The 9,344-nt window shown below is 47.9% G+C and overlaps 1 pseudogene; it reads left to right on the top strand.

Annotated features, from left to right (window-relative positions):
* Nucleotides 1-2,949: 2,949 nt before the first annotated feature.
* On the top strand, nt 2,950-4,230 carry LOC146203934 (ELAV-like protein 1 pseudogene; annotated as a pseudogene).
* The last annotated feature ends 5,114 nt before the right edge of the window (nt 4,231-9,344 follow it).

Raw genomic sequence — 9,344 nt, 5'->3', positions numbered from 1 at the left:
TCACTTTCTGCCATTAAAGTGGTATCATCCGCATATCTAAGGTTGTTGATACGTTTTCCAGCAATCTTCACTCCAGCTGAAGACTCGTCCAGACCGGCCTTCCTCGTGATGCACCCTGCATATAGGTTAAATAGGCAGGGCGACAGTATGCAGCCTTGCCTCACCTAGAGTTGATGCAAAAATGTCATTAATATTATCACGCTTAGCTAAAATGTAGTCGTATGACCGGGTTAGTCCTATCTAGTGGTCAGAACAGTCCGGCAGATATGTACTGGCATCCCCACCCCCCTCACCCTTTTCTACTGCTTTGGCTGTCACGGTGCTGACCGAAATGCATGCCCAGTGCCAGCTTCATAAATAAGGTCACTTCGATTTCATATAGTAGCGCTCTTGTGGAGCAACCTGTCTTTGCCAGCACACATTTTGTACCCACCTTTCATGAGGCACAAGGCATTCATGGTGCAGGAGAGCCCATGAGCAGAAGCTGCGATGTAGCAAAGATCCCAAAATCGCTGTGCAGCAAGAGTATTTCGGCACACACTGAAACAAAAAATAGAAATGGTTGCTCTTGCTAAGACAGGGCTATTCGGGAGCAAAACGGAGGCGCACTCGAAAATGAGCCGCCGGCGACCGATCGAAGCATGGATATTGAAGGGACTGCTTCCTGGCGCACGGAGCTTCGTAGATCCTCTACGCTTCACTTGAAGCCACCGACTCACAGCAAGATGCCGCAAAAAGAATTGAGATCACTTAGCAATAACGTATCGATGCAGAAAAACTTTCCAGACAAGCTGTAACGTGAAAAGAGCGGCGCCATGAGCTCTCCTAAGTTGGCGAGGAAAGTACGGGATGCCACCGTAAGTGTTTTGCGCTGCATTTTCGCTGTACTTACGAAAGTCTGAAGAAACTTGCAAGGATGGGTGCCGCCCAGTCTATTTTGCAGAATACATTCCAGTCTGGTCAATCTGAAACACGGCGCGAACAAGCCTCCCGCTTGCTTGTACCACTGCGCGCCAAAATTGAAAAGGAAAAAAAAAAAAAGCACCTGCGGGTGCGGAGGCGGCGATAAAAAAAGCGTCTGGGTACGAGAGTACACGCAAGCAAAAACAAAAATAAGCAATTTATTACGTCACATCCGCCAGACTACAAACAGATCCTCCTCACCTACCTTCTTTCTTCTCGCGCATGCGCAGCTTACCAAGATCGCGCAGTGGCGACCGGCAGGTGGATCGGCATGCCGCTCATAGTTGCCAGACCTACTTTTGTAAACCCTCTATTCTTAGCACCCCCTGCTGCGTCACGGGTCTGACCGCCGCCGTGGTCAGTTGTTCCGCAGCCGCTGGTGACTTAGGGCCGGGGTTGTATTGGACTAATCATGGGAGGTATCGGCCAATTACTGCACCAGGGTGGCCAACTCCTGTTCTGGTGAAGGAGTGCAATGCCGGAGGTGTTCACCGGCATCAGGTCGCACCCCAAACCTGTTTATGCAATTCCATCGACACGCGGATTTTTTTTTAATCCGGTGGAGAATTGCGCAGCACCGGGATTTGAACCCCGGTCCTCTTGCATGCGAGGCGGATGTTCTAGTGCTGCGCCATCGCTTTATTTATTATTTATTTATGAATGAATAATTAACGCAGCATCCATGACGTGAATTTCTGTCTTTCCCATGTTTTTTACTAGTTTTTTTTTCTTCGTAATTTTTTTGTTCCTTTTCTGGCCATCTTTTTACCGGCTTGGACCCGTCGTTTTTTGCAGTCATCGCTTCTGCTCCTTGCTGCTGACGTTGGGGACCCTCCTGTCCTCTTGGCCGGTTCGCTGACTTACTGCCTAGTTGACCCATCTGCTGCAACGCTTCGAAGTGCCTTTTTTTCCTCCTCCGGAGCCTAGCCATCAGTCCTGTGAGCTCCTGGCAAGGCGGGAGCAAGCGAAACCGAACCGGAAGAACGAGGGTATGACCCAGCGGCGTATTGCTATAGTGCCTAGAATATATTGCCTAGAATATAGTGCCTAGAATATAGTGCCAGTATATTCTAGGCACTATAGTATTGCCATTCCCTGAAAACTGCAGCAACGGAAGTGCCGGGTGACGTTACTAAAAAATTTAACACAAATAAAAGGAAGTCAATAAAGCTATATGTTTAGTATACATTGCAGTGCATAAACTAAAATGCATACACAATAAAATATTTTGCATGATTAAAATTGCTTGCAGTAATCCTCTAATCATGCCAGTTGCGTCCGTCGCGCCATGTTTAGTATGTTTAATGAAAACGATAAGAGCGCATTTAAAGGCCGAATTTCCCGTCGCTTCTGTGGCCCAATGGATCCATATACCACACCACGTACCTTTTTGCAAGATATGTGTTCGATTCCTGTAGGTACAGTGTTTTATTTTTAAAAATTCACGTTTAAATAAATTACTACCATATTTCTTGGGGTACGTTCCCCTTTAGCTTGCATAATACCAAGTTTTTGTTCCTAAAAGCAGCAAAACCAGCCGCGAACGCAGCCAGGATGTGACGGTATAGCAACGGTTACGCCCCGCCGGGGTGGCGCAGTGGATACGGCGCTCGACTACTGTTCCCAAGGAAGCAGGATCGAATCTCGTCCTCGGCGGCCGCTTTTCGATGAAGACGAAAAGCAAGACGCCCGTGTGCTGTGCGATGTCAGTGCACGTTAAAGAACCCCAGGTGGTCGAAATTTCCGGAGTCCTCCATTACGGCGTCCCTCATAACCTGAGTTGCCTTGGTACGTTAAACCCCACAAACCAAACTGTACAATTACGTTCACCATAATCAATTCCTGTCTTCAGTGAGTGTATGTTACCTTTAGGTTGCGATCAGAGACGTTCTCAGCAACAATTGCCTTTTAACATGCTTTAAAAGCTCTTTTTACGGATTTACGCCGTGGCGATTTTTCAAGTTAACTTATTCAACGTCGTAAAGATGGCGCGACGGACGCCACCGATGCATTACGCTCTTTACAGTAAGTAATTTTAGTCCATAAAACTATTTTATTAATATTGCACTTCAGTTTCCGTACTGCGCTTCATGCTGGAACAAAACGTAAGGTTGCGTTTTATTTTTGAGTGACGCACCCGTCACTTCCACTCCTGCAGTTTTTGGGGAACGGCAATATGCGACCCAGCGTGCACAGTGGAAGAAGACGAAGCCATGGAAGGCGACGGAGGCAACAGCCAGACTAACTTGATCATCAATTACCTTCCCCAAACCCTGACGGACGAGGAGTTCCGCAGCCTTTTCACCAGCATCGGTCCCATAAAGTCGTCCAAGGTTGTGCGCCACAAGGCAACTGGCTACAGTTATGGGTTTGGCTTTGTAGACTACCAAGGAGCTGGTGATGCAGCAAGAGCCGTTGAGACACTCAACGGCTTGCAGTTGCAGAACAAGAAGATCAAGGTGGGGTACGCGCGGCCCGGCGGTGAGACCATTAAACCCGCCAACCTTTACATCCGTGGCATCCCCAAGCACTTTCCACCAGAGCAGGCTGAGAAGCTGTTTGCTGATTTTGGCCGGCTGATCCACTTCAAGGTGCTCAAGGATGACACGGGTGCTACCAACAAGGGGGTGGCTTTCGCGCTGTACGAGCTCCGCGAGAACGCCGAAGCTGCCATGGCAGCGCTGACGGGCCGAACGCTGCCGGGTGCCACCGAGCCACTCCTGATAAAGTTTGCAGAGGACAACTCCAAGAAGCTGCGGCCGCCCGAAGGCCAAGTTGCCCAGGGTCAGCTCATCGGACCCCCAGGTGCTGGTGATGGACCCATGTGTGGTGCTCAGGGTCGCTGTCAGTGCAACCAACGGACGGGCTCCTACCAGTATCCAATGGGTGGCATGGCTCCGGCTCCAACTGCAGCTGGCGGGCCCACGCTCTATGTCTACAACATTGAGACCGATACAGACGAGAACTCGCTCTTGCAACTTTTTGCCCAATACGGCACTGTGACCAAGGTGAACATCATCCGTGACACGGCCACAGGACTCTCCAAGGGCTTTGGCTTTGTGACCATGGCCAACTATCAGGACTGCGTCCGGGCCATTGAGGCTCTGAACGGGTTCCTCTATGCAGACCCGGTGGTCAAGAGAGATGGTAATAAAACAGATCAGATATATATTTAGCCATTGAAAAGCCGGCATACCTCCAATGCTGGTCTTCCAGTTTCAAGCCGATAAGTGTATATATATTCCTATTGACTACCTGTTCTATACAGGCAACCCAACCTTGTTTGTCGGCTATCGTAATTGCCACCTGATGTTTCACTGGCTTCTAAATTTCATGCTCTCAAATTCACTGGTACAGCAATATTTGTAAGCCAGCCCTACTTACTGGCATGCATAATGTTAGTATCGGATTTCTATATTGCATGGCTTCCTGTTTTCTTGCCAATTCGTTGCTTGGAGTTCTTCTCATGCATATAGAGCTGTTTGTGCAACTCATTGGAAAATGCACTGAGGACATGTAAACCAGAAATAAGTAATGTGAACGATATTTCTTTATTTAGTAAAAAAAAAAAAAAAAAAAAAGCACGCACAGGGTCCAGAGGTTTGAGTGAGATCCGGTGCTGAAGTTGTGACCTGTGCTAGGCTCACTGTAAGGCCCCGCGGCGATGTAGGAGAAGCGACATCTGTATTTAGGTCGCTGGTGAGTGTGGAGTTTTCGAAAAGCGGCGCCGGTATTGTCGCAGAGCAGTGTGACGGTTCGTGCGCGTGCCCGAGGCTGCGGACGCCGGAAAGTGACATTTCCTGGACACTGCTCACTGCGCCATGCCGGCATGCCCATATTTGGTATCGCGGCAGGAACCTGCCCATATATGGACAGTCACCGACGACTCCCTTGGGACGGGACCAACGAACGGATGCGACGCGTGAGGGAAACCTCCGAAGATGGAGAGGAAGAAGAGGCCGTCAGCTGGCTGTTACTAGCTCCGCCCCCCCCCCCCCCCCCCCATTCCCCGCTAGCGAGGGTAGTGCCCGCAAGGGCCTCGGCTACCTCTGCGCCCGTGTTCTTGAGTGCCTAGTCCCCTAGGTAGCACGCGATACGCGTTTTTGCGTGGATGTGTGTGCGCGCTCTTGTGCCGCGAATCTTCTCCTAAGACCGTATGAGGCTAGTCGTCTTGTCTTGAACTAAATGCGATTTGTGCATTGATTCAATCGCTGGCGCACTGCCGCTCCACGCTAAGACGCAGGTTTGTTACATACCGCTTACATGCAAATCGGCTCCGAAATGCGATCTATAACACAAGCCTTGTATTTCAGCAAGGCCGCCAATAAGGTACGACTGTATTACTTAAGCCGTCCGGTGAAGAAAATACCTGCATTTAAAAAAAAAAAAAAGCAACTCATCCGCAGCTGTGGTTCAAGCCCAAAAGCTGATGCATTACTTTTCTCAGCGCCTCTACTGCGTGTAGACACGTTCCGCCGCGCATGCAATGAGAATGATTTGTGCATTTCGCAAGGCGACAATGAGATGAAAGTGCGGAGATTAAAAGCACTTGGTTGCTCTCGAAATGACGTGTTTTGTTCTACTGTACTAGAAAATAGGACAGTAATGAGCGGCTTCTGCAGCTTTCAAGTGAGTTCTGTTGTTGGAATTCTGATTGCAGTTTGGTTATGTGCAGAGCACAAAGTTCGTTACTGGTCCGCTTTCATGAGTGACATGCACGCGCTTTTTTATTTGATCTTGGAAACCAATTCGCACTACCATCAAAGGAAGTGACTTTTGGCTTTTAACAGCTCTTGTGGCTGTTCTGAGACTAATACCGTATAAATATTGTTTCGGTATGCTTCTTTTTCGATAAATGACAGCCATGTGGCACTTTTCAAAACAATCTTGTTTTCGTCGATCATGCCCAGGTAGAGATTGTCGTCGCCATCTGCTGCCTCTGACAGCACTCACGAGTTTTGTTTCGTTAGCTTGGTCCCTAAACAGAGTTTTGTTCCTCTTTTGGTGTGGTACGTGAACTTATAAGAGAGATTTTTTTTTTTTTGCAAACAAAGTAAGTGGCAAAGGTTTAATGATAATTTATTGCTACAATATATTAATACATTTATCTCCGCCACCAGCCCGAAGAGCAATGTCTGGCAAATGTAGATGTCTAATACTGATCAGTTAAGCGAGGCAAAATGCATGAAGCAAAGTCAATGACTGTTTTCACATAGAGGAGAAGTAATTCATTTGTAGCCAATGTGCCCGAAGCACGAAATGTACTAACATTGGCATGTTGTAACCTTGACAGCATATTCCCTCGCTGCATACGGGCGGTGGAAACAGACCCCATTGGTGAGGCTAGAGATGCGCGCTCTCCCTCGAGACCGGCCGTGGCAAGAAAAAACAAGATTAGCGCCGCCTAGCCGAGCCGGCTGAAAGCAGGAAATCGTAGCGAGCATCTGCGCATGACCTCCCGCCAACGTGACCATCCCTTTGCTCCGCATGCCTTGTCACTGTCCCGGCGACATTGTCGCGATAATGAAAATAGCGATCGGATGGTCGCGCTCTTCTCGGGCGGGCATGGTGCGCGGAAAGCTGCTTGATAGCAGATCCCGCGTGGACTGTGCTACATTTAAGCTGTTTCATTCAGACAGCAGTTGAGGCATTTACGCCGCAGATGGCAGCGTGTCTGGTGTTTCCAACTTTTGTTGCTGCCGGGATTCATTTTTATCTCGCTGCCGACGAAACGTACTGGAACTCGACGTGCCGGCGCAGATCCGGGCTCGTTTATTAGAGTTACTGTCAGTGCTTGAACGTTAACTACGGCCATGGGGCGGAAAGTACCTGCATGTAGAATATTTCCGCAGATGATGTCCGGTTAAAAATAAGGTCGATGGGGAGTTAATCGACAAATACTAATCGGTATATAATTTCTTAGCTATGGTAACTCAGTGATGACTACCAAATTAATGTGGCCACCCCGAAAGTTTGGCATGATATATAATAATATAAATTGGTTCACAGGAAGGGAAAGGCGCAGTAACTGTCACACTTGCTCTGTGGACACCCGAACCGCGCCGTAAGGGAAGGGAGGAGGGTGGGAATGAAAGTGGAAAGAGAGAAAGAGGAGCCGTAGTGGAGGGCTACGGAGTAATTTCGACCACCTGGGGATCTTTAACGTGCGCTGACATCGCACAGCACACGACGCCTCTTCGTTTCGCCTCCATCGAAACGCAGCCGCCGCGGTCGGGTTCGAACCCGGGAACTCCGGCACAGTAGTCGGGCGTCTTAACCACTGCACCACCCCGGCGGGGCTTTGGCATGGTCCGAACTTCAATTTAGTATCCTGTCTAATTAAACGTTGACCAGCTCAGTAGTGCCCTCGATGTTTATGCATGATGTACCCGCTAATATGGACTACTGGTCCCCCATATTGAGCAAACCCAATTTTCGGCGGCACCTCCCGCATTTCGAGAAGGTCGACAGCGAGATACAAATGAGTGGTGGCGCCAAAAAATGTTCAAAACACGTGAGCCATCTGTAGCGGAAATGCATATACCGCTTTCTAAACGAAGCAGCTGAATAAGCGCCGCCCCAGCGGACTATGATTTATCAAGGCAGCGGTCCGCGCATATAATATGCCCACTCGTTTATAAGAGCGCGACCATCCGACCATGCATGATCATATCATTATCGCGACAATGACGCCAGGACAGTGACAAGGCATGCGGAGTAAAGGGAGGGTCGCGCCAGCAGGGGGCGGGCAGATGCGCGTGACGATTTTCTGCTTTCGGCTGGCTGGTCTAGGCGGCGCTGACCCTCTGTTTTTTCTTGGGCTGGGCGCTCCGTTTACTTCTGTCCTCACCTGTACATAGTCCTTTCCCCTAGCAATAGCGGCACATTTTCCCCACTAGTACACCAAGAGAAAGTTGCTGGTTTGCATCATGCACCTTGCAGCAGAAACCTTGTGCCACTAACTTCTGGCTACTTAGCATAAATTAAATTTGAAGGGAATAAAAACTGCATGTGATGAATAACACACCGGTGGAGCGGTGGAGTGCACATCAATAGAGTGCCCAGATGTACCATTCACAGTGGCATACTGCCATCAATGAAAACTAAGCCAAAAAGTGCGAGAAGCTCATTGCCAACTTTATTATAAGTGTAACTTATTTCAGCTCCATCATGTAATGAGTTGCAAAATGAGAAGCGAAACTTTCCCACAGATGTATTATCAATAGTGGTCTTTATTTCACAGGCCTAGCCGGTGTCATCGTCTAAGAGCCAGACTTTTTCCATGGCCACAGTGGAAAATGTGATGTGCTTCCGAGCTTTTCCTTTCCTAATTTTTTTGCCCTCCTTCTTTGTTTATACACAACTCATTTTTCATTTTCAACTAAGTTTCATTGCTTCACTAACATACACCTGCATTTTTCACATTGAGAGAAAGATCCATGAGCAATTTCATTGCATTAAAATATGGGCCTCTGTTAAGAACTTATTCTTGCTTCATTTCTTCACGCACACCAAGCCATTAAGGTCTGGTGTCAATTTCTGGATGCATGAACAATACTGCCCTACACTGTCACTATCTGCAAAAAAAAAAATTACAAGGGTTCAACGCTGCTGAACCAAATATTGATTGAAAGCATTATTTGCGAGTGACCGAGCGTTCTTCTTTTTTTCTTCTTCCTCAGCCTACATATAAGGCATGAACGTGCCTTAGTGGCCTATAAGGTGAATGCCAGATTCCTAGCAGGCTGATTCTGGCATAACCGTCACATGTGAAACGAGAGACCCAAGTTGGCAGCTCCTGCCGACCGCTTGAGTTGGTAGCCCAGCTCTCACCCTAGTGTCACGTGGGGTGTAACGTCGTAGCGTCTGATGGGTAAGACGTGGCTACCGGCCGCATTGCGCTGAAGGCTCGAAACCTATAGTAATATTGCTTTTGCAATAAAAATCTGTTATTGTGTCCAGTAAAGCTGGAAAAACGGTACAAAATTCTGAAGATGCTCAAGCGGGCAGACAATCTCATCATATTGTCGATTTCAGCTGTACTACATGTCGTCATCTTAAAGTAGAAGGGTATGAAAAGTGAACCAGATATGATTAACGCAGCCTTTTTTATATATTTTGTTCTCAGTGACTTATGAATATACAGCTTTCTTATTATATTTTCTGTCACATACGTCCCCTATGGCCAACATGATTAAATGGTTTAAAAGAATGCCAATTTGGGCTAATGGTGCATACTTTTCGAGACTGAAAATAATAGTGCTAAGTTACACAAGAGAGAATGACACATGACGAGCGCTGCGCATGAACAACAACGTGATGCATCCAACAAACCATTCAAGATAGTATGTCATCTCAGTCTTGAAAAGATGAACTGACGT

Source organism: Amblyomma maculatum, chromosome 1 (genome assembly GCF_055883805.1).
Source record: "Amblyomma maculatum isolate TAMU_Amacu chromosome 1, ASM5588380v1, whole genome shotgun sequence".
Taxonomy (NCBI): Eukaryota; Metazoa; Arthropoda; class Arachnida; order Ixodida; family Ixodidae; genus Amblyomma; species Amblyomma maculatum.
This window is presented reverse-complemented; position numbering and strand designations above follow the sequence as displayed.